Source organism: Podarcis vaucheri (assembly GCF_965113315.1).
Source record: "Podarcis vaucheri genome assembly, chromosome: 13".
Lineage (NCBI taxonomy): Eukaryota > Metazoa > Chordata > Lepidosauria > Squamata > Lacertidae > Podarcis > Podarcis vaucheri.
The window spans coordinates 51,593,183-51,620,033 of NC_138751.1; positions in this window are offsets into that span (position 1 = coordinate 51,593,183).

Below are 26,851 nucleotides of genomic sequence, written 5' to 3' on the forward strand. Positions count from 1 at the left end.
AAGTTTAGTTTATGGTGGCCCCTCAAGCTTCCCTGCTAGTGTAGGGCTGAAAATGATGTTTCTAAACGCTTCTTACCCCGATAATTTAGCTACTGAGCTACAGTGGTATCTTGGTTCTCAAACTTAATCTGTTCTGGAAGTCTGTTCCAAAACCAAAGTGTTCCAAAACCAAGGCACGCTTTCCCATAGAAAGTAATGCAAAATGGATTAATCTGTTCCAGACTTTTAAAAACAACCCCTAAAACAGAAATTTAACACAAATTTTACTATCTAACGAGACCATTGATCCACAAAATGAAAGCAATAAACAATGTACTGCAGTCACACAATCAATCAATCAGTAGCTGAACTGGGTTCCACACAGTCACAAAAAAACAAAACAAAGAAGCCACAAAAACAAAAACGCAAAAGAAATAGCAAAAACACACAGACCTCAGCATAACACTCAAAACGGAAGTGTGGCACTCAAATCGGAATCATAGCACTCAAAATAGAGCATGTTCGGCTTCTGAAAAACGTTCACAAACCGGAACACTTACTTCCAGGTTTTCAGTGTTTGGGTTCCAAGTTGTTTGAGTACTAAGGCGTTTGAGAACCAAGGTACCACTGTATGTATATCTTCAGGATTTGGCTCCTAGAACACAGTGATCTTATTCCATCCTTATTAGTCTAATCCTTTGATTTCAATGAATAATTGCACAAGTGTGTGTTACTAAGCCTCTCCTAGCTCAGCTGTTCTTCTTGCCTTGACACTTTGTCAGGTGGGGCAGAGATCCTTCATCAACTGGGGCTCCCTATAGCTCTCTCTCTTTCCTCCTATTCATCTACGTTTTAGAGGAAGCACTGAAGACAGGAAAGGAAAGGCACCTCCTGGAAGCTGCAATTTATCTTTCAAGGAAGCTCTCAGTCGTACCAATGGAGGCTTTCCGGGAAATGCAGATAGCAGCTTCAGAGAGAGTACCGTATTTTCCGCTCTATAAGACACACTTTTCTGCTCCTAAAAAGTAAGGGGAAATGTGTGTGATGCATCTTATGGAGCGAATGCAGGCTGCGAGGCTCTCCCAGAAGCCAGAGGCTATCCCAGAAGCCAGAACAGCGAGAGGGAGCGCTGCGCAGTGTTCCCTCTTGCTGTTCTAGCTTCTGCCTTAGCTGTGCAAAGTCTCCGCAGGGCAGCAGGGAGCCTTCACCCCGCTGCCCTGCGGAGGCTTCGCACAGCTATCCCTGGCTTTTGCGGGAGGTGGCGGAAGGGACAGAGCGCACGGCTCTGTCCCTTCCCCCACCTCCCAGAAAAGCCCCCAAGAGCCACGCTCCCTTTAAAGAGTGTGTGGCTCTTGCGGGAGGTGGGGGGAAAGCCAGGAGGTGCGCACCAATCCCGCTTGCTCTCCTGGCTTCAGGGATAGCCCTGCAAAGCCTCCTGAGCGAAGAGGGAGGAGTGGTCCCTCTTCGCTCAGGATGCTTTGCGTTGCTTTCTTATTTCCTGTTTTCCTTCCCTAAAAACTAGGTGCGTCTTATGGTCCGGTGCGTCTAATAGAGCGAAAAATACGGTGCTTTTGTTGGGACTATGGCATGGAGAGAAAGAGTTAACCTCCTTTCTACTCATATAGTCAAGAGGCCACTCAGACTTCTTCCTGGTTGCTAGCTGCATGGCAAAAAAGAGCCTGTTGGTTGCATAGAACATCACATCTTGACTGGCCTTTTATCAGGTTAATGCAATATGGAGAAGGAGGTTATCATCCAGGGTGGCTGAAAAGCCTGCAAGATAATGATTTGCTAGTAATACTCTATTGGGCTATATAAATGTGGAACAGTATTTTAAAAAAAAAATCTTAGGACTGATTTTGGTGGGTTTGGTCTTATTGTCTACATTCAAAATACCCATATTGTGGGGGGTGACCAACTAAGATATTCTGGTTTAAGAATTTACGGTGTTGTAATTTTTGAATTATGCACTATTTTGGAGGAAAGCATTTACTGCACAATAAACATCGTTAAGTGGGGCATACACATTTTATGGGGGTTTTTTTTGTCACAGCTTTCCATACAAATGAAGAAAATAATCCACCCATTAATGTGAATAAAGTGTTCCACTCTTAAGATGAATACACAGCAACATGTTGCACGGGAACACAGTAAATTGTATGTTTGCATTTTATGATACAAGCATCCCAATGGAACAGTTATGAATACGAAATTTACTTTATCAGCCTTTCCTCAAGTACTGAACTCGGGTCACTGCATGCTGATGGTTTTGTGTACAAAATGGACTCCGCTCAAACAAATTACAGGTACCAGCACACCAAGGAAAACCTCAGGTAGGCAGAAGTCAAAGACACGTAAGAAACAGCCCTCCTCAAAGCTGCAAAGTTCTCATTGAAAGAGGCAGGAGAATACCTGCCCCTACATTGTTGTTTATCTTGCTGCACACCTATTTTACTTGGTATCTAATCTGGACTCTCCAAGGCCAGCCCTCCTATTAGATAATGTGAGGCCGCCACCTTAGGCGTCAGAAGCTAGGGGATGGATAGTAATGATGAGCCGCTGGAGGACAGAGCTGTGCTGTGTCCCCTAGGCTACCCTGCTGCCTCAAATGCAGTGAAGGACGCTGTCCCATCGCCAGGTAAGATTTAGCCAACAGTCCAGCAGGTTTCTGTGTGTACCATCTTGCCTCAGGCAGCCAAACATCTTGAGCCAGTCCTGGGTCTCACACCCGGAAGTCACGGATTGAGTGTAACATGGGGAGTTGCAGGTTGCTGCTGCATCTGAAGAGGCTTCTGAGGTTGTAGCTTGAGCCAAATGGCACTGCATGTTGAATGTGCAGCGTGGGACTGCCTATTGATTGTAAAAATTCAAAATAGCATCTGTTTACAAGCTCAATCAGGATCAAAACTACAACGCAGGTGTGGTGGGGTTCTGTCTTTGTCTTTTAAAAACCCTTTCCTCCTGCACCACAATCCTAATTTTTTTTATTAAAAAAACCACTCTTAATAATAATAATAATAATATCTTTATTGTCATTGCCCCCTTCGGGGACAACGAAATTACTTGACTGCTCCATAAAAACACCAATTAAACAATACAGTATAATACAGAAGGAAGATTAGATGACTTTCAAAGTCCGGGCTTCCCATTCAGGGCCGAGATCGCTCTGGAGAAGAAGCTGTTCTTAAGACGGCTCGTTCTTGTCTTCATCGTCCTGTATCTCCGTCCCGACGGCAAGAGCTCGAAGAGACAGTGACCAGGATGCAATGGATCTTTTACTATGTCCAGTGCCTTCCTATGGCACCTTGTGGCATAAATCTGCTCTAAGGTGGAGAGTGGGCAGCCAACAATGCTCTCTGCTGCCTTAACAACCCTGCACAACCCCATCCTGTCCTGGGCAGTACAGCTTCCGTACCACACACATAAGCCATAAGTGAGCACGCTCTCAATGGCACAGTGATAGAAGGCAAGCAGCAGTTTCTGCGGAAGATGATTTTTCCTTAGTATTCTCAAAAGGTACAGTCTCTGCTGCGCCTTCTTCACAAGCCCCCTTGTGTTGACACTCCAGGACAGATCCTCTTGTAATTCAATGCCCAAAAATCTGAACGTTGTTACCCTCTCCACACAGACCCCATCAATCAAAAGTGGCTGGACGTTGCTCTTCTGTCTCCTAAAGTCCACCACAAGCTCCTTTGTCTTCCTTATATTTATGAGCAAGTTGTTAGCTCTGCACCACTCTGTCAGCCACTCCACCTCATCTCTATAATCCGTTTCACCCTCCCTTTCAGAGATGAGCCCAATCACAGTTGTGTCATCTGCAAATTTGACAACCCTATTACTAGAGTGAGTAGCGACACAATCGTACGTGTAGAGAATATAAAGGAGCGGACTGAGTACGCATCCCTGTGGTGTTCCTGTGTTAGTCTTAAGCATATTAGAGGTATAAGGGCCCAACCGAACCCTCTGCAGGCGGTCTGACAAAAAGTCCAATATCCACCCACAAAGTGATAACGGAAGCCCCAGATCTTCCAGTTTAGACATCAGACCCAATGCTGTCGGTTGCTTCATGGGGAGTTGTCCATTAGAGCCAATGGCAGCTTTCTTGCTTGCACAAATGACAACTTCAACAGGTCAAATGGTGGTGTGTTATCAGAACCACAGGATGGGGAGGGAGAGGTTGTTTAAATAATAATAGTTGTGTGGGGGGGTTGTTTTTTGTTATATCCTGTAGAGCAGGCATGTCCAACAGGTAGATCGTGATCTACCAGTAGATCACTGCATGTCTGCGGTAGAAGAAGAAGAGTTTGGATTTGATATCCCGCCTTTCACTCCCCTTCAGGAGTCTCAAAGCGGCTAACATTCTCCTTTCCCTTCCTCCCCCACAACAAACACTCTGTGAGGTGAGTGGGGCTGAGAGACTTCACAGAAGTGTGACTGGCCCTAGGTCACCCAGCAGCTGCATGTGGAGGAGCGGAGACGTGAACCTGGTTCACCAGATTACGAGTCCACCACTCTTAACCACTACACCAAACTGGCTCTCGGTAGGAGGTAGATCACTGGTAGATCATTGACTCTCCCCAAAGAAGCTGAACAACTGTGGCTCCCCTAGAAAAATCTCAACATTTTACCTCCTCCCTTAAAAAGCTCAACAACTTTGACCTGAACCCCCCCAAAAGGGGGTAGATCACTGCCAGTTTTTAACTCTGTGAGTAGATTCCAGTCTCTTGGGAGTTGGCCACCCCTGCTGTAGAGCAAGGAGAGGGGCTGTGCTTTTAGCCCTGCTCCCAACAATGTGTCTCTCTTTTCCACCCACTAACCATTGAAGTTGTCATGGATGTAGCCGGGGGGGGGGGCAGGGAGGGACACCTGGTCCCAATAAATAAAAATCAATGAAAATACATAGCAAACTGAGGTTCTGCCCCCCAAAAACAGGCCTGCCCCCCAACAAAAATCCTGGCTATGCCCATGGCAGTTGTGTGAGCAGAAAGTCCAGCCCACAAGCTCCTACTTGTGCATAGTGGGTCCGTGTGATCTGGTCACCCAAATAATCCTGGCTGCATGTGAGCAGGAGTTCACAAGTTCTGTGTTCTGCTCACACAACTGTGTGCAACACATAGTTAGTGGGAAGGGGCAGAAATGGTGTCAGAGGTGGATGCAAAGCTTCTACCCTCCTTGTTCTGCACCCTTTGGTTCTACACGCAAGTAAACGATGAATAGGGCTGCTCCATTGAGCTTTGCATTTTGTGACATACACCCCAAACTACTAACCCATGCTTCGACATTAACTGTGCCTCTAATTAACCTGTTTTTTTCCCTGTTAAACAATCCTTGATAATTTAATGTACTCTCAGGGTTCAGAGATATATTCTGCTCACTTGTTGAAAGACTTTCATTATTCACGCTATTAGTCTGATTCATCCTCAGTTTCTAAAGGTCATCTGGAAACTCACAAACAGCTTGACAAACAACCAACCTTTGTAGATTAACAGCAAATTTGTCTGATAATACATCACTCTTATTCTCCTGCAATTTTCCCCAAATTGCCTAATGCTATGTCATTTAAGGTTTGCAAGCACTGAATTATGCATGAATTCAAGGCATCTATAAGCTGTCCAAACATTATGCTTTCTTCCCTCTAAAAAGCTTGGATAATAAATCAGATATTCAAAAATACAAGTGGAAAATGTAGCAAATCATCTTTCTGGGGAGGGGGGAGTCTAAATTGTGGTGTCCTTTTGGCAGTAAAGCCACCATTAACAGTGCATATGACAAGGATGAGAGACACAACAGAGACAGAGACTTGGGTACACAGAGATATGCAAAAGATGCATGTGCAAGAAAAAAAGGAAGGAGTGCATGAGAAAGACCAAAAGAAGATGTTAGGGGAGAGATGTTTCATTCTTATGGTCTGCAAACAGACAGTTAGACGGCTCACGTGCAATGGCATTTACTAGTCAAGACACCATTGGCAGGCATCTAGTAAGAAAAAAAAATACATTCCAGCAAACCAGTTTGTATCCTTGCCTTATTTCTGGCACCATCCCCATATCACCTTAAAGAAAGGGTTGGCAAAGTTTTTGTGGCTTGGGCCGGTTCACGGTCCCGCAGACGCTGCAGTGGGCCGGAGTGTGCATGTACACATGCACAAACACTATTTCTGGCACTCCTTCCAGCGTGGAGGAGGCGTGCACAGTTTACCATTGGCTGCAGGAGCTTCCTGCAGCCAATGGGAAGCCAGCCAGCATTGTGGAAGCTGGTCCCTGCTCTTCTCCGTGCCGGTTTAGTGTGGTGCCTGGGAACCAATCGAGTGGGCAGCAGGGGTCTCCTCGTGTGCCGCGGGGGTCCATGGGTGGGTTAAATGACCCCCATGGGCCGCTTGTGGCCCATGGGCATTAGATTGCTGACCCCTGCCTTAAAGTTCAATATACGCAGTTCACACATTCAGCTGTGAGTCCTCAACGTGAAGGCTGACAACATTGAATCTGTCTGGCAGGAATCCCATGCAGGTGATCTCAGTGTCCGGAGATGGCCAGCCAGGTCATATATCCACAGCACTGACCAGAGGAGGAATGACCACCGGCAGGAGCACAGAGAGAAGAAATGACATCGTGCATCCACACCAGTGAAACTGGGCACCTTAATCTGCCCTAACTGCAGTAAATCTTGTCTCTCCCATTTTGGTCTCTACAGCCACAGTAGGTACTGTAACTCTCCAGTGTTTTGACTTCACCATCAAAGGCACACTGTTCCATTGACTCCTGAGAGAGACGGATGTCAACTCACTGCTCAAGTTGTTGCAGATGGACATCACATGTTCTCCCTTGTTAGAGTTGCTAGCTAACAGTATTCTTATTCTTACCAGAGTTGCCACTGTGCCTTTAATAACAGAAAGCTTATACCAGTGGTGGTGGTGACAGAAACCTTGATGTGCCAGACATAGTAGGTCAAGGTTTTTGAGATGTTGTGATAAGCACTATCACCTTCTGTTGGCACAAGCCAGAACAGGACCATGAACCCATGAAATGTTGGTCATCATTTCTGTGGCTTTCTGGTTTCCAACTTCTGATCTACAAGCTGTGACTGGGAAGTAGGATGAATCTCACCTGTGTGCGATAATGGGAACTGCTGGATTTGCGGCGACACGTGGGAGGCATTCGTCTGTATCTCCGCTAACATATTCACACGTGTCTCAGCATTTCTTGACAGGCCTACTTTCAAGTGTTAAGTGTTTAGTAGCTGTTAACAGTGCAGTGTATTGTGATTGAAAATGGAGCAGAGAGTCAATATGAAATACTGTTTCAAATTGGGTAAATCAGCATCAGAAACCCACAAAATGCTCACAATTGTGTACAGAGATGAACCTATAACTCAAAAGACAGTCAAAATAAAAAAATTCCTTCCAGTAGCACCTTAAAGACCAACTAAGTTAGTTCTTGGTATGAGCTTTTGTGTGCATGCACACTTCTTCAGATACACTGAAACAGAAGTTGCCAGATCCTTCTATATAGTGAGAAGGTGGGAAGGGGTATTACTCAGAAGGGTGGTGGGAATGGGAGATTGGCAGATAGCTGAGATGAGCCTGTTGACGACTCTTAACGACTGCAATAGGTCTTACACCTTCTCACTATATAGAAGGATCTGGCAACTTCTGTTTCAGTGTATCTGAAGAAGTGTGCATGCACACGAAAGCTCATACCAAGAACTAACTTAGTTGGTCTTTAAGGTGCTACTGGAAGGAATTTTTTTATTTTGACTATGGCAGACCAACACGGCTACCTATCTGTAACGTCAAAAGACAGTGTACGAGTGGTTTAAGCATTTCTGTGAAGCGCAGCAAACCATTGAAGATGACCCTAAGTCTGGCAGACTGTCGATGAGCAGAAAGGCGGCAAATGTCAACAGAGGTTGTGAGCTATTGATGCGGAATTGGCGTTTGTCCGTCCGAATGATGGTGGAAGAATCGAATATTCCGTGTGAAAGCGTTATTGAGGTTACTGAGTTGTCCCACCCTCCATATTCTCCCAATCTGGCCCCACCAGATTTCTTTCTTTTTCCAAAACTGAAATCTGCACTGAAAGGGCACGGATTTCCCATTTCACAAGTTCAAGCTGCTGAACTGAAAGCAGTACGAAAAGAGGAATTCTCCAGAAGTTTCCAACAGTTCTATGAACGTTGTCAGTGGTGCATTGTATCAGAGGGGGCCTACTTTGAAGGCCTGTAAGGTTGTATGTTTGAATATTTCTCGCTGTCCAATTACTGTGACCATTCACCAAACTTTTCGGTCACACCTTATACAGTGGTGCCCCGCAAGACGAATGCCTCGCAAGATGGAAAACCCGCTAGACAAAAGGGTTTTCCGTTTTTGAGCTGCTTCGCAAGACGATTTTCCCTATGGGCTTGCTTTGCAAGACGAAAACGTCTTGCGAGTGTTCCGATTTTTCCCCGCTCCCCCCTTTTTCTAAGCCGCTAAGCCGCTAATAGCCTTTTAGCCGCTAATCCGCTAAGCCTTTAATAGCCGCTAAGCCTTTAATAGCCACTAAACCGCTAATAGCGCTAAGCCACTAAGCCGCTAATAGGGTTGCTTCGCAAGACGAAAAAACCGCTAGACGAAGAGACTCGCGGAATGGATTAATTTCGTCTTGCGAGGCACCACTGTAGTTTAAATAAATTCTTATTAAAACACCACTTTTTATCTTCAGTTCCCTTTTTGGCCTACCATGTTTATATATTTACACTTTCTAATATTCTTCATTTGGGCAAGGCTATTAAAAAAGCATTTTTACCCCATTATTCAACAACAAGACTCCCAGAACAACTTATAAAAGTCAATAATAAGACACAGTCCCATCTTCTGGTTTGTAATCTAAAAGTCATGACACAAAAGGAAAAAGGTTTTGAAAGAAGGAAGGGGGAAAGGCGCAAGACTTTCTAGTTATTAAAGTGTTCTTGCCTTTCGTAAACCTCTGAGCAAATTCAGCTGAGAAACTTCATAATTTTAAATGACTGTTTTTTCCCCTGAAGTACAGGAAAGAATCACATAATATCTCAAAATATTTTCTTTCATTTAAGATAGGATGCTGTGTTCTTCTCAGCTGGGATGAATCCAATTCTTTTCCCCTACTGTGTTAATTATAAGCCATTAAAATGTGACATTATCTAAGTGTGTAGACCTTTCATGTGGGTTTTGATAACATGGCTAAGTTAATTGATTAAAATACTATCATTTGTCTACCTGACACCCTCTCATTGTAAAATGTTCCACATTATTAAGTAATGCAGTTGTCTTCCAAAAGCGGAAAGTTTAATCTCAGTAATGGAGACCATCCATCAAAGTCCAACAGAGAGATCCTCACTTTTGAGGCAATATGTTCCTTCTCAAAGTTTGTTCAATTAGTATTGTTAGAGAACACAGTTGTATTCTATAGGTGTGCCTCGTGAACCATAGACATCTGCAAGAACAGCACTAAGCCACTATAAAGCTCAGAGATAAAGGAATATTGGTAATTCTGGCAGGAATGACATGGAACCCTTCACAGAGATTTCTCTCTCCATCCCTCTTCTGCAAACTTTTGAAATAAGCATACTTTTGAAGGCAGGCGACTATAATAGCATGTGGTCATTGTTAGTGCCATTTTCCACCTAAGGAACAGGACTGAACTGGGAAATGCTTTGGGGGGAAAGCAGATAGGATTTAATGCAGATATCAATATTGTGCAAGTTGAAGTGCCTGGATGCCTAAGAATTGACTCTTTTTGGAAGAAATCATTGTCCAGACCCATGAAAACATTATTCAGACTTTTATTTGCAGAACTCTTTAAGAACATAACATAAATATCAAAGATACATCCATACAATGCATTGAGCTGTTCAGCACAGACTCAGCACCTTAGAAATAAAAGATAAAAAAATGGAATCGGTGTCTCTCTCCCCCATTCCATCCTGCCTTAGCTGGAAGGCTATGCAACTTCTTGGAGGGCCATTATCACATCCTTTTGTTCTCTGTTGCCTTCAGAGAAAGGCTAACAGCCACTACCCTTTCCGGATGGCAAATTTGCAACTCAATACCTTCATCACATGATCAAAGGTACACTCTCAGCACAGAGTAGAAAAACAATCAATGGGTAATCATTACCTGAGTTACAGCTCAGAGTCCTTTAGAAACCTATTGCAGAAAAGAAACCCAATGTTAGCAATAGAATTTCCCCATGCTAAACCTTCAGCAATATACATTTAGCCATTTTCCATTTAAAACCTTCATTAAAACACATACATTTTCCATTCCTGTGTCAATTAATTCTATTATATTTAACAGGATTGAGGTGAGCTCTCAGTGTTTAATAGTCTATGCCTTTGTGAGATTTAACAGGGAAGTTCTATACACCCAATATTATAATCTAACTCTGGGAACATAGGAAAGGTTCTTTTTTCCCCCGAGACAGACTCTAATAAGGGCCCAGAGAGACACTAATAACAGGAGCGGAGGAGGACACAATATGCTCCCTCAGTTGCAGTAACTGTTAGAGCATTCCCTTTGGATAAAGGAGACTTATTTGTACTCTAGATTGCTCACTGCCTACACTAAAATGCCATTAAGGCACCTTTAACAGTTCTGTATACTTCCTCGTGTGCCTGTGACCTCTCACCCAGCAGTCTCCACATTTTTATTCAAAGTGCATTTTGAGCTAAAAGAAATTTGAAATGCATTATGTAGTTATTTCCATGTCAGCAGATAGAATAAACACTTTGCATTGTGGTAAGGAATTCTGAGGAAAGGCCTAGCTATGCTCCCTGGTTAATCCACCTAAGTGCTTGGCAGGCAGTAAACCTTGCTCTTGATGCCCAGAATCGTGCCTTGTCATCTTGCTCTCGATTAATGAGAACAAGTATTCATATATATGTCAAGTTTTTAGTAAGGCAGCTGTTCTCAAACTGTTGCTCTCCAGAAGTTTGGACTCCAACTCCCCTCCCCTGTAGTGTATTCTCCTTCCTTGGAGGTTTTTAAGCAGAGGTTGGACAGCTGTCTGTCATGGATGCTCTAGCTGAGATTCCTTTATTGCGGGGAAGGGGGGTTGGGCTAGATGACCCTCAGGGTCCCTTTTAATTCCACAATTCTATGATTCTATGACTGCTTCAGTCAAAAGAAATTACCCCATGGCTTCCAGGAACACTGTTGTCCTGGCTATAAGGGATGAATGAAAATTTCTAGGAATCAGGGAGCCCTGAAGATGCTACTGAGATCATCTGAACTAGTAGGAAAGCTGATTCTCCCAACTTCTAAGTGGGGAGGCTTTTAAATATGCTTGGGCAAGAAGGTATGCATAGTGGTTGTTGTTTAGTTGTTTAGTCGTGTCCGACTCTTCGTGACCCCCTGGACCAGAGCACACCAGGCACTCCTGTCTTCCACTGCCTCCCGCAGTTTGGTCAAACTCATGCTGGTTGCTTTGAGAACCCTGTCCAACCATCTTGTTCTCTGTCGTCCCCTTCTCCTTGTGCCCTCCATCTTTCCCAACATCAGGGTCTTTTCCAGGGAGTCTTCTCTTCTCATGAGGTGGCCAAAGTATTGGAGCCTCAGCTTCAGGATCTGTCCTTCCAGTGAGCACTCAGGGCTGATTTCCTTCAGAATGGAGAGGTTGGATCTTCTTGCAGTCCATGGGACTCTCAAGAGTCTCCTCCAGCAATGCATAGTGGATAGACTTTTAATATTTGCTAATCAAACAAGAATAATTGCTAATCATTACTGTCTGAGTTGTCTTCTTGGTTGCGTGTTGAGTCCCACAAGCCACCCCCCTTCCAAAAAATTCACACATCACACATAATTTTTGTTTAAGGTTATTGGCATAATTTTGGCCACAACTTTATTCAATATACAAAAAATGTGAGTGGTTGCTTAGGCATTGGTTATGACTATGTCCATGCCCAGGGACAGAGCTGGCACTTCCGGATTCCAGCGGAAGCCAGCATGGGAAACAAGTATTGGGGAGAAGTTGAAGCTGGGTAGCAGTCCATCACTTCTCACCCTCATGTTCCGGTGGGGCTTGCACGGCCCAAGTCCGACTCCGGGGACAAGGACGAAAGAATGGCAAGCCCCTGGATTCCTTTAACGGAATTCCCTTTTTCGCACACCATTGGAGGGGTAGGCACTTACCCCTCCACCAACCATTTTAACCAATGCCTAACCGCCAACCTTACAAGTTGTGACGATTTGCTACGCAGTAGGCAAAAACCAAATGGCACCAGCCAATCAGCCAAATGGCAAAATTCCTACCAGGCCCCCGCACCAAGGCGAACGACCCCATGACAGGCATAGCAAGGTCAAATGAACCAAGAAAACCCCCCCTTCAATAAAAAGGGAGGGTGGGCGGGTGATCCGGTGCAAAAAGGCCAAGAGGACGACCCACCTTGGGCGTCCTATATTTATAGCCTCTGACCCCTCCTCCAAATTAGTAACATCCAAAACTCCCCAGTAACCAAATTAACCATTAATGTCCCAGTTAGCCAAACTGCCATTCACTCAAGGTGGCTTGTATTCCCAACCGCAACACGTGCTCTCATTCAGGGAGAACACGCTTTGCGTGTTGAGTCCCACAAGCCACCCCCCTTCCAAAAAATTCACACATCACACATAATTTTTGTTTAAGGTTATTGGCATAATTTTGGCCACAACTTTATTCAATATACAAAAAATGTGAGTGGTTGCTTAGGCATTGGTTATGACTATGTCCATGCCCAGGGACAGAGCTGGCACTTCCGGATTCCAGCGGAAGCCAGCATGGGAAACAAGTATTGGGGAGAAGTTGAAGCTGGGTAGCAGTCCATCACTTCTCACCCTCATGTTCCGGTGGGGCTTGCACGGCCCAAGTCCGACTCCGGGGACAAGGACGAAAGAATGGCAAGCCCCTGGATTCCTTTAACGGAATTCCCTTTTTCGCACACCATTGGAGGGGTAGGCACTTACCCCTCCACCAACCATTTTAACCAATGCCTAACCGCCATGGAGCACCAAGCTCCCCGCCAAACCACTCACAGCCCCAGCCAAGACTTCAGCTTAGCCACAACCGCACCTAGCCAAGCCTCATTTCCCAAGGCAGACAGGTGCACGCCATCCTCCCTGTAGAATGATACAGCCTGAAACTGAATCCCAGGATGGGAAATCACCTCACCGCCCAGCTCCAAAACTTTTTTGGCCACAGCAGAATTGACACGTTTCCTGGCCCTGTCAGTGGCAATTGGGCAGCGACTACCTTTCCATATACGTCGTTGCAGGAGCTTTGACCAAAATATCTTTGCTGACGGCACCAATGACCGCAGCACCTCGAGATCACCCACTATAGCGGCACGTAACGACAAACAGTCCATGGAAACCAGATCGTTCTCTCCCAGCTGTACCACAATAGCCGTGGGCGGCCCTTCTAGAAGTAACTGCCTCCGGATAAGCGGCAGGAACTCTGGCCAGCGCATTCCACGTCTGGATAGCCACGATATGCGCACGTGTGGCGGAAGGCCGAGACCTGGACCCAAACCGGATTGCCTGGCTCCGACACCAGCCCAATGCACGATGCTGTGCCCCACCAGCCAGATGCGAACGGCCGCCAAACCTGGGTAAACAAATAAAAGACGTAAGAATACCCAATAGTTACCGAACATAGCCCCTGAACGCGTCTGATTTCCATCGACCCAAGTCCCTTATTCTGCCGGCAGACAGGCCCCAGTGCGCTGCTGTCGTGGCTGCCCCAATCCTAAAGGAATGGGGGGCGAAACCATCCGCTGAATCCCCACCAGCCTTAATCGCTTTTCGCATTACCATAGTGAACTGGTGTCTAGAAAGGGGCGACCCATTCTCATGCCGCAAAAGAGGACCATCCCCTGGGGAACGAACAGCCAGGAACCTTCTGACATCTTTTACTGGACAGGGGCCCGCCTCCCCCATGGCTGGGAGGCGAAGAATGGCCCCCCTTCCTCTCTGATCCGTTTTTGAGCTCCTAATATTGAGCCTCAACTCTGACGGGGATAACTGCGCATCCTGGAGCAACAGACCCCTGGAGCGACCGTCCCCATGAGCCTCCAAGAGGAGCTCACCCACCCTTAAAGCTCCAAAGAAAGCCATAGAGAATGCAGCCGAAAAAAGGCGAGCCTCGTACCTGGACCAGCATACCTGCCGCAAGGCTTTTCGCATCCTGCACAGCAAATCAAAAGAAATTGGGTGCCGGGTAGCTGGCTGGGGAGGACAAAGCCTACCCCAACCTTCCAGGGCCTTACGCACAACGAACTTCGCGCAAGGATCCTTGTCAAAATATGATTTACAGAAAAAGGCTATTGCCGCTGCCTGGATCCTAATTGTCTTAGCTGCACGACCCAACCTGAACAGGTGCGCCAAATATTCTAGCACCTGCGAAGTGGAGGGTGAGACCCTCAATTCAACCGTAGCTGACTGGTGTGTAAAGGCCAAAAAATCGGTCCACGCTTTTGTGTATGACCTGAGAGTAGAAGGGGAAATAGATGCCGCTACTCCCTGAAAAACTAATTGCTGCCAAGGTTCCAGAGATGATCCGGGAAATATTCCGGAAGTTTTCGAGCCTCTGGAACCAGAAGTCTGAACCGCTCCATCTGAAAACGGGACAGAGCATCAGCAATTTCGTTAGACACCCCTGGTATGAAACGTGCAGAGAACACAATATTATAACGTAAACAATGTAAAACAAAGGCCCGCAAAAGGGCTGACACCCTGGGAGAGCGTGAAGACAGTTTGGCCAGCACATTCACCACCGCCTGGTTATCGGTCCAGAAGCAAACACGGCGGTCCCTGAACTCATCGACCCACAAGTGCACTGCCACTGCAATGGGGAAAAACTCAAGAAAAGTTAGGTCCCGCGTAATCGCTTCACCCCGCCAAGCAGGCGGCCAACGCATAGCGCACCATCTGCCTTTCCAATACAACCCGAAACCTAGGGAACCTGCAGCATCTGATTGCACTTGGAAGTCATTATGCAAGTTCAACGTGTCTTGCCATAATGACACTCCATTGAATTCCCTTAGGAATTCCAGCCAAATGCTAAGATCGGCCTTCACCCCACTGGAGAGCCTAACCCGGTGGTGTGGTGCCTTCAGCCCCACGGTGAGTCGAGCCAGGCGTGAACAGAAAGGGCGCCCAGGGGCCACGACCCTGCACGCAAAATTTAGGTGACCTAAAAGCGACTGGAGTTGCAATAGCGACACCTTCCTCAACGGGAGCAATTCCTCTATAACTTTCTTCAAAGCAACCAGCTTATCCTTTGGCAAGCTGGAAGTCTGAGACACCGTATCCAGCAGGATACCCAAATATGTAAGCCGGGTCGAAGGACCCTCAGTCTTTTCTGCTGCGAGCGGAACCCCCAATTCCTGCGTAAGGTCAGCGAAAGCCTGCAGCAGCACCGAGCAATCGCCGGTGTCGCCAGCCGAGGCCAATAAAAAATCATCCAGATAATGAGTGACTCCGCCCAGTCCTGTTTTCTGTTTGAGGGCCCATTCCAAAAAGGTGCTGAAAGATTCAAAGGCAGCACATGCTATAGAACAGCCCATAGGCATGGCTTTGTCAAAATAATATTTGCCCTCAAACTTGAAACCCAGGAGCCAAAAATCCTCCGGATGAATTGGCAATAAGCGAAAAGCCGACTCAATATCGCATTTTGCCAACAAAGCAGCCTGGCCGAATTTCCGAATCATTTTGATTGCGTGATCAAGCGAGGCATACTTCACAGAGCAAAGCTCCGGAGGGATAACGTCGTTGACTGAAGTACCCCTAGGGTGCGATAAATTATGAATCAAACGAAATTCACCTGGGGCTTTCTTGGGCACGATACCCAATGGGGATACATGCAAATTACTAAAAGGAGGGACACTAAAAGGACCAGCCATACGCTGCTTGGCCACCTCCTTTGCAATCTTTTTTCTAGCAATTTCAGGAAGCTCACGAACTGACTTCTGATTAGAAGGATTCCGTGCCACGGGAGGCATGGCTACTGGAATCCGAAAACCCAAAGAAAAACCATCACTTAGATAACGCGCAGCCTCCTTATTGGGATAAGACTGCAACCAAACTTGAAGGGCAGGCAGGCAAACAGGAGTATGAGCCAAGGCGGTAAATATTCTATTTTCCTGTTCCTGAGGTTGAAGGGAGTGGGGCTGACTTAGGGGGTTGCTGAGAGCCCCCTCTTCCCCCACGAAAGGGCCGCCGACCACTAAAACAAGATGCGGCCGGATGAGACCCATTGCACTTCTCACACACGTGAGCAAATCTGCACGTTGGGCGCTGACAGGAACCCTTATTAAAATCCCAGCAGAGCAAACGACGGCCAGTTCTAAAAGCAGAAATCTTAGACTTCTGCTGATCCGGCACCTTTTTATCAATTAGTGGTGCCACGTGGGTGGTCCACACATCAAGATCCTTTCGATCCCAGCGCGCCGAAGGGATCTTGGCAGCGCGGCGCCTGAAATTTTCATCATATTTTATTGCGGCTTTTTCACCGGCCTTACTGAATGCGGAGCGCACCGTGGTTAGATAAACCAACAAATGCAAGGATCTCCGGGGGTAAGCTGCCATAACTACACCAGCAAAGACCTGGAAACAATCGAGCCAACGTTCGAAAGTCCTGTCCGCGCTGGCGATACCAGGGCGTTTCTTGGAGGAAGAACTACCTTTCTCCTGATCGTCCGAAGGTGGGATTAATTTAAAAATGTCTACATAGCGACCATTTAAGATCCTGGATCGCAGTTTAGTTGACAAATGAGAGCCTGGTATGATGTCCCTGGCAGAGTTGGTTGAGACTTTAACGTCGGGAACCAACACACCGTCTCTGCACTCCTGGACTGCCCCATATTTTGCCCTGTGAGTGTTGGCCCTTCGTTCCCAAGCCCACCGCGGGAGCCCCGAAGCCGATTCGCCAAAGCCCCAGTAAAGTTCCATACGATCACCCTCATCGTCGGAGCTAGAAGAGGACGTACCCGAGAAAGAAGAAGATGATTCATCCCTCCTCCGTTTAGCGCGCCTCCGGGATGACCTTCTGTGACGACGCTTTCTTCCTGAAGACTTCCTGGCAGGGACTGGAAGGCTGTCCTCAATGGAAGACTCGGATTCAGGATGTTGCTGGGATGGGGCTGAAACAGACTGCGAAGAGACAACACGTGAGAGGCCAGAACCCGAGGCCGCCTCAGCAGCAGGTTGAGCGGGCGTACGCCGGCGAGTGGAAACTGCTAAAGGGCCACCTCTTGCTGAAGCCCTCCTGGTGGGACGGCCTGACCTCTGAGACCGGCCCCGGACTGCAGGTAAGTCAGGGGATTGGGATAACTGGGGGTTCGCGATGACGCTCCCCAATGGTGACCCCTCTCTCCCATCCTCGCTAGATGACGGTGACTCCGGAGGAAACGCCCTTGCAGCAGGAGGTGGCCGCCGGGACGTAGAAGGTTGGGCGGAACATTGCTGCAGGAAACCATCCATTTCAGCCGCGAAGCGTGATAGGGCTGCTGGATCGCCGGCCATACTTGCCACCAGAGATTGCACCTGCCCTACTGGTTGGCTCGAAGTGGGTGAGCGGAGCGCCTGGGATGGGCCTCTAATAGGCCTTTTCGAGGAGATGGCAGGACCCGGGCGAGCAGAGACCTTCTTCGGAGCCATGCCTACTGATTGGGAATAAATCACAATCAAACAACACTGCGATGTCACCAAGACAAGAAATCGGCTAACAAACTTATTAAGTCAACTGCTGCTGGCACGCACCAACAAACACAACAACCTCTAAGGCAGTCTTCGCCAGCACGTTCCAAATGAATAAATTAAATTTGGAATGTCAGCACGATGTCTTGTTTAACTTCCAGAAGAAAATACACTAAAACAACTAAATCAGTACACAAAACCAAATAAAATTGAAAGTTTAATTAAGATTAAGATGAAACAAAATATATAAAACAAATTAAATAATTAAAATGAAACTAAAATTAAATGAATTATAAATTAAAATAAATTATGCTAAAGAAAATAAATGAATAATAGATCAAAATTGAAATGCCAAGTGTTTAGCTGAATTAACTGTCTGTCAAGCTAGCAGTCTGAATAACCAGCAATTAGATTGGCCTTGCACCTACAAGGCCGGCCAGCAGGGGGCCCCCTTTCACTGTAAAGGCCCAAAATAGCTGTGAAAATCAAGCAATAAATAACAGGAGGTGCAATACAGGACGTCGCCACAGGGGGAGCCCAAGAGTAGCCCAGGCGTTGTTACAGCCAAGGCCACGTAGTGAAGGCAGCAGCGAAGCGTCGGCAGGCACCCCACCAAGTCGCGCCACGTGCGCAAACAAAATGGAGGGCCTCCGGCAGGTTGCGCAGCACTTTCTTTCGGAGGAGCGAAAGCTGCGCCGGCAGGGCCAGGGGGCCCCCGTGCAGGCCGCCGCGCGCTGCCCGAGAAGCGCGCAGCAAGGCCGCTCCGGGAGGCTCCTCGCAGAAGCGGAGGGGGAGGCGCCCGCTGCGCCGCCACCCAGCTGGAGCAGCCGCACGCACCGGGAGGAGCGGGACGGCGGCTACGGCCTCCCCGCCGAGCCGCGTCCCGGCGAGCACCCCCACGGACGCAGGGGGGCCCACCAGGTAAGCGATGCCCCTGCGCGCTGCCGGGGGGGAGGGGGCGGCCGCGCTCCGCGGCTGCAGCCGCAAGCTACTCAGAGGGTGCAAGGCGCTCCCGCGGCCTGTAAGGAGGGCTGTGACCTCGCCTCCGTCAACCTACAGGCCGAGAGTGCCCGGGCCCGGAGCGACCAGGAGGGAACCCTCCCAGGGCCGGGGGGGGGGGAACCCCACCCTCAACCAAGCTCCTTCCTCCCCAGGAAAATTAAAATAAAATTAAAATTAAAGGTTAAGAAATATTAAAATTAAAATTGGACAGATGATTTGAACCGGGAAAGGGAAGGCAAAGGGGACGGAGGGAGAAGAAGGGAAAAGCAGGGCAAGGGCAGAGGGGCCTAAGGGATAAATAATGAGTGTTAAAATCTAGCAGGGCCTCATATACAACCGTCTCCAGATGCAGACTGCTCCTTGATCCGGTGCAAAAAGGCCAAGAGGACGACCCACCTTGGGCGTCCTATATTTATAGCCTCTGACCCCTCCTCCAAATTAGTAACATCCAAAACTCCCCAGTAACCAAATTAACCATTAATGTCCCAGTTAGCCAAACTGCCATTCACTCAAGGTGGCTTGTATTCCCAACCGCAACACGTGCTCTCATTCAGGGAGAACACGCTTTCCTGCACATTCATGGTCCCTTTTGACTCTACACTTCTATGATTCTATGCATGGAATTTACTATGTAACCTGAGTACTGATTCCTATCTATGCCAAACTAGAATTGAAACTAGTGTGAGAAACATGGAAAACGGCATTCTCCCCCAGTCACCACCACCGAATCACTCTCTTCAAGTATAGCCTTCCGAATGAACCTAACAAGTGTTATCTGTAAGTCTGCCTTTCATTAAGAGACAATCCCTGGAGCTGCATCAGACAGCTGAAAGACACTGCACTATAAAATAATACAGGTTGCTTTTCCAAAAGGAGAATATACAAAGCAATACAGAAAACAAAAGCAAAAACTAAACGAAAGGATACCTGTCAAGTAAGAAACAATGTGGAAGGCTGGAGGGAACTCAAATAAATCAGAGAGGTGGGTAGATGTGCCCCTTGGGGCTTCAGTGAGCCATTCAAAGTGAAGTAATGTGTATTAAGACTCCTCCTTGTCACTGTTATGGATTAGTTCTCTTTCTCCAGTGACCAACCCTTGTAAAATTCCCTTTGCAAAGCATGTAAACTTGAAGATAGACATTTTCATCAAAGATCCTGTCATCTTCAGCCCCTCATGATGACAGATTGCTACCCAGGAACTGATGGCTGCCTCTGTGCAGAAAAATCTAGAAGGGGAGGGGATGCATTTTATTTCAGCAAGCAGCCTGGGTTGATCTGCTAATGTCTCCCATAATAATATCAAAATGTAACTTATTCCACACACACGCCTTTAAAAAAAAAAAAAGCAGTAACAGGAGGAATCAGACAAATCATAGCAAATTAATCTCTAATGCAAAAATGTTGAGCACATGTGTTCCTGACTGGATTCTTCAAAGGGATAGAAGGACTTGCCCTGAAGCCTTTCCCATGCTGCCTTTGATGTAGAGAAGCATTTAGAATAACTATAAAGGTAAAAGGACCCCTGACCATTAGGTCCAGTCGTGGCCGACTCTGGGGTTGCGGCGCCCATCTCACTTTACTGGTTGAGGGAGCCGGTGTACAGCTTCCAGGTCATGTGGCCAGCATGACTAAGCCGCTTCTGGAAAACCAGAGCAGTGCACGGAAATGTCGTTTACCTTCCCGCCGGAGTGGTACCTATTTATCTACTTGCACTTCGTGCTTTTGAACTGGTAGGTTGGCAGGAGCAGAGACCGAACAATGGGAGCTCACCCCGTCGAGAATAAATATATCCAGGACTATATGTTCATTTACATTAAAGTAATTCATGACAATTCCATGTAGATAAAGTCACTGCTTGATAGCTTCGACGAGCTTCTGTTCTGTTTTGAGCCTCAGCTATAGGGAGGCAAGGTAAGGCCCTCTCATCACCCTGGACAGCACCATGTGGTGTTCAGACTGGAGACTGCATAAGAGCTGAGCTCAAATGTTGTTTCAGCAGCCTTCCAAACTTCTGGTTTGTACATCTGGATCTGGCCCTGAGAACCTTGTCCAGTTAAGAAGTGGAGTCTGACTCTCAGGAAATAGCTTCTGGTTACACAGCCAACTATTGTAAGTCAGAGCTGATCAGTGTCAATCTATTCGTGGGTACACGAGGTAATCTGGAAAATAAATTTGTCTTCTAAAGCTCACAATTCTCTCTCGCTACCTGAGCTATATAAACTCACTATGAATTCACTTTGCCACTCAAAGTTTAAGCAGAGATAAGCTATCATAGTCAGCAAGGATAGAAACAACATGGAAGAATAACTTGCCAAGCACCTTCTTCTTATTCCAAACAATGCGCTACAACTAGCACCTCCAATCCTAGCTAAATGGAACACATAATTAACAGATTTTATCTGGTCAGGATGGAAGCCAAGGTTAAAATAAGGAGCTCCCAACAGACCCCTAGCAGAAGGAGTTCCTTCAGTTCCAGATCTGGGGTTAGATTGTGCTACCTCTCAGATTTCTTGAATGGTGGATTCACCTCTCCTTAGAGCGCACAGAACAACAGAGAATGAGCAACTACCCTCTAAATATCTTGCTAACAGACCAAAGTGCATCCTTGAACACTCAGCGCTTAGAAACACTGAACTTATTTGGAAATGCTGATGGGGAGGGAGGGGAGAGAGAAATCACTTGGCTCCTGGTCGGGGCATCCATGTGAATGCAGCATTAACCAATATTTGTGGTGCACAAAAATACCCAACATACTTGGATAGGAAAAAAGTAGATTAATCAGTTGGATAAATGGGAATCTGTCTCCTGTCTTGGGCAGGGAGCTGAACCAAACTCACTGCTTTTGTATCAATATCTGCAGCAGCATCACTTGCTTAGCCAGTCCCACATCAGTTAGGCAGCTAAGCACCCACTCAGTGTGAGGTATGTGTCCACATATGTACATGTGCACACTCTTATGTGAGCTCACATCAATTGCTCCTTGGAACGTCTATTTGCATTTTTAATTTTTAAAAAGTGCACAATAAATTCAAGGGCACATTTCCTACCACATCACATTTCTGTCCTGTATCATCAGGTGACACAGAAACCTAAGAGCCAAACTTAAGGACCCCATGGTTTCATTTTTTTTTTAATGAAATGCAGCCACAAAAGCAGTTTAAACACACACACACACACACACACACTGTTTTGCTCATCAAAATCTCCTGCAGGCTGCTTTTGCCTCACGAGAGGAAGAAAATGCAGGTATATATAGTGATTTTGAAAATAATCCTCCTCTTCCTTTCATTAATACCTGTGTTGTTGCTGTTGTCTTATTTATATTTATCATCATCAACATCCATTCACTGAAAAACTTCAGTCAGGTTCCAGGTGGTTTTGTTTGAGAAAATGTACATTCCTTCAAACTGATAGAATTCTATGATTCTAAAACTGACGTGTGTGTTTTTAAATGCAAGTATCAGCTGCTGAGATACTGATTGGGATTGCAGCATGTGGAGACGTGGTAGGTTAACCCTTTCTTATAGTTCTGATGAAAACTGCTCTTCTGCCGGCTGCATTGGCGGAAACCCCTCAAGTAGCGGGTTCTGAGAAACGACTTGTGCCACAACTGTGGCAGAGGAGGAAAGAGTTAAACTCCTCATCTCTGTCTGCCATGAGCCTAATAATAATCAGCACTGCCCCTCAGAACTCCTATTTGCATTTTAAATAAAGAATACAATAAATGCAAGGACATGTCTCCCATTACATCTAATTCTGCCCTGTTTCATTCTCTTTAAGGCAGCCACCCTCTTCTCCCTTTGTCTTCTCTTCTCCTTTCAGCTTTAATACATTGGATTTAATTTTAAAAAAAAATCTTTCAAGATGCTAATAAGAAATGGAACAGTAAATTCTGACAAAGAATCAAAAGAATTGCATCAATTTGGAGCAATTTAAATTAGTGTTATTACAGTTAATTACAAAAAAAAAGTTTGACAGAGAAGTTGATTCAGACATCAGTTTCTTCCAAAACTTTGTGATGCTAAGCTGACATTAAATGATAATTCGTTGTTTACAAGTCGGAGGTCTCTGTGGAATCAGAGAGGGCAGAATAATAAATGGATAAATCACCATTAGAATAGAATCTGTTATGCTATATGCTCACCTAGCTCTGAACATCTGAGCAGTCTCATTTTGTAACACAACTGCTAGGTAGTGCTGGCTGCTGAGGATTGGGGCCTGTGGGTAAGGATGTGGAAGAGTTTGTCTTTTTTAACCTTACCTCCTTAAACTGTATGGAGGATGGAGAAAAGCTTGGTAAGAAAGACACATCTCTCGCAGCACACACATGCAAACACTATCCCTATTTTCACCCCTATCCCAACATACTTTATGTTATTTGGGATTATGGGATAATGCACACAGTGACTTGTGATCTCAATCACATGCAGTCTGTAGTCCACTAGCAGTAGGAGTACAATATGGGCATGTCTTTAAGTTAACACCTTATATTAAAAACCTGACAGTACCAAATTATGGAAGGCTTTTCACTGAAGCCAGACTAAACGTCTTTCCTTCTGAGGTGTTGGATGGCAGGTTGAGAGGAGTTCCCTACCAGGACAGACTTTGCACATGTGCTCAAGACATCGATTCCATAAAACATATTTTGTTGCACTGTGCAAAGTATGAGCAAGCCAGGGCTGAACTGATATTACCCTTGCTGGTACCTTTCCCGGGAAAATCAGAGGCTCACTATGTCAGGTTCCTATTGGAAGACCGGACAAATGCTAGAACATTAGCAGTGGCAAAGTTTTTATTGATGGTTGCAAGAACCAATGATCCCTATATTTTGAACAAAATGCTTGTTTAACCTGGAGGCAGACTGTATGAATTGTGCATTGCTCTGTAACGATTTGTTGGGTCCCTGGACCGTAATAAAGATTGACTGATTGATTGATTATGTTATTTGGGGTTTGCTGCCCTCTCCCCTCAGAAGAGTCCTTGTGTGCAATGGTGCTTAATTAGGATCAGATGAATTGCTAATAAATTCTAACGAATCCCTCTTCTGTAGCTTCAAAAATGCCAGAGCCCTTAAAAATGCACAGCATCCTTTGCTTGAAGGTGTGGGATATCTCACATGCATGCTTTCAGGATACTGCTAGTTAAGGCATTAGAGAGTTGGGGAGGCCATTCCTCCCCATTTTGTTTTTTATCAGCTGGCATTAAACTTCCCTCTGCATTGACTGGAGGACAAGAGACATCCTCTGTCCTTAAGCTCTTTTGGGTTTTCCTCAGTTTTTTAAAAATACCAATTATTTATTTTATTTTATATTTGCATGCAAGCCTGGAGAGTCACCACTGCCCTGCCCCAGTATCCGGAATCTCTTCTCTTGCCACTGTCCTGTTAATAGGCATTGGATCACCAAGTTCAGTCTTGTCTGTAGCTAACAACTATTAGAGTATAAATCCCCAAAAGCAAACAAGACAAGACAATATGATGATGATGATGATGATGATGATGATGATGATGATGATGATGATAATTATACCCCACCCATCTGGCCCAGCCACTCTGGGCAGCTCCCAACAGAATATTAAAAACATGATAAAACATCAAACATTAAAACCTTCCCTAAACAGGGCTGCCATCAAATGTCTTCTAAAAATCCAAGAATATGTTGCTCTTTTTGACTAAGATCAAGTGTAACAAACACACCTACATTTGTATTACATTGTTACATTAAAATAGGGACGCGGGTGGTGCTGTTGTCCAAACCACAGAGCCTCTTGCGCTTGCTGATCAGTAGGTCGGCGATTTGAATCCACTCAACGGAGCGAGCTCCCATTGCTCTGTCCCAGCTCCTGCCAACCTAGCAATTCGAAAGCATGCCGGTGCAAGTAGATAAATAGGTACCACTGTGGCGGGAAGGTAAATGGTGTTTCTGTGTGCTCTGGCACTTGTCACGGTCCTCCGTGTACCAGAAGCAGTTTAGTCATGCTGGCCACGTGACCTGGAAAGCTGTCTGTGGACAAACACCAGCTCCCTCAGCCTGAAAGCGAGATGAGTGCCTCAACCCCATAGTCACCTTTGACTGGACTTAACTGTCCAGGGGTCCTTTACTTTTACCTTTACCTTACAATAAAATGAATATAAAAACAAAACCAGGAAAACAAACTGCTTTCTCCTCTATTTTCATTTTTTGCTTGCTTTGCATTGCATACTTCCTGAGACACAGAAAGCCGAGGCAAGGGGTAAAAGGGAGAGATCTAAAACCGACAAATTGGATGGAAAGGTCTATTTATAGCAGCCTGCGCAGGTCACAGAAAGTTTAGAGGGAGAGGGGAAATGACAGAGAAAGTGTGGGCACAGAAATTGACTTTGGAAAGCTTTTTTAATATCAGCTGCCGTTCTACAGTGTATTTTACGATCACCTCTCCAGTGGGGAAACTTCCGCTAATCTGATTGAAGTTTGGCAGGCCTGGTTCTCTAGCGGAGTAGAAGAAAGCCCAAACATTTCATGCCATTTGCATGATAAACAATGAAGTTACAGGGAACAGAAGCAACCAATGGAAAACAGAAAATGAAGTTAAAATGAAAACAAATGCCACTGAAAGAAAAACAGATGAGTTTGCCTTTAAAACCTGAAGCAAAAACAAAACGCCATCTTTCCCCCCATTGCACACCCGCCGTGTGGGATTGGGAAAGGCAAATTGGCTCTCCTCACAATTATGAACCGGGGTGAAGGGATGTATACCTTTCAATGTCCATCTGCATGCCTTAACTATATTACTCTATCCGGGATATTTTAAGATGTTTTGGGCTCTGTCCTCTTCACAGCTTAAAACATCCTTGGAGTCACAAAGTAAAGCTCAAGTAAGTGCTTACTGATTTCAATCCTTTCAAGACTCGTAGTTTCATAGTGGTCAGAATTCTTAAAAAAACATGGTGGCATCCTTGATTTGGATGGGGTGATACAAATAGGGATAAGCCCATCTTTTTGGTGTGCATTTCCTGGACAAAACCCTCCTTACAGGGAGCTATAAGCCAGGGTTGTCCACATGCTACTTTCTAGATGACATATTGAGAGTGGATGGCACTGTGGTCTAAACCACTGAGCCTCTTGGGCTTGCTGATCAGAAGGTCAGCAGTTTGAATCTGTGTGATGGGGTAAGATCCCGTTGCTCTGTCCCAGCTCCTGCTAACCTGGCAGTTTGAAAGCACACCAGTGCAAGTAGATAAATAGGTACTGCTGCAGTGGGAAAGTAAACAGCATTTCTGTATGCTTTGGTTTCTGTTGCGGTGTTCCATTGCGCCCGAAGCGGTATAGCCATGCTGGCCACATGATCCGGAAAGCTGTCTGTGGACAAACTCCGGCTCCCTCGGCCTGAAAGCAAGATGAGTGCCACAACTCCATAGTCGCCTTTGACTGGACTTAACCATCCAGGGGTCCTTTACCTTTACCATTTTTTTTTAACCTTCTAGATGGCAACAAAATGCAGCTCCCATCATCCCTGACCACTGGCCATACAGAGCTATTAGGGTCTTGTCCCCTATGTATGCAAATATTTTAAACTGCAAAGCTCATGAAACAGCCACAGAAAAGTGCAAAAATTCCTCTTAACTACAAGAAATTCACAGAATGTTTATGGGGTGGAAGCCTCTTTAAAGAACAAGGAGATGAGGACATGGGCTTTTAAAAACAACAGCAATTCTAAAAAAAACCCCTAGACCTGGTGTTTGCAAAATTGTACAATCAGCTAGCAAATCAGAAAAGATTAATCTGAAAGGAAATTATCTTGGTTCATTTGCTGCTATTGAAGTTTGGTTGCTGAGCTTTTTAAAATAAACACCCCCCCCCCTTTCCAGGCATAGCATGTTCAAAATCTTTATTCAATTCAACAAATGGAGAAAATGTGCAGGGGGTGCAAAATCACCTCAATTAGCTCAAATCATGTTGAAATGATGATGAACAGCTCCAGGACCTGTGCCAACACATTCCTGTTCTTAAAAACCACCTCCAGTTGACGGACACCTGCCATTTCCAGCTCACTTGAACAAAACACTGAGCTTAAGGGGGGGGGGCACAAAGATAGGTCCAGAGAGAGAGAGAGAAAGCAACAGATGGTTCCTTCCTGACGTTCCAGAGGGACACTGAAAGCTAACAAGGAAAGTTGGGTTGCAGGGTGGGGGTTATATCCAAAACC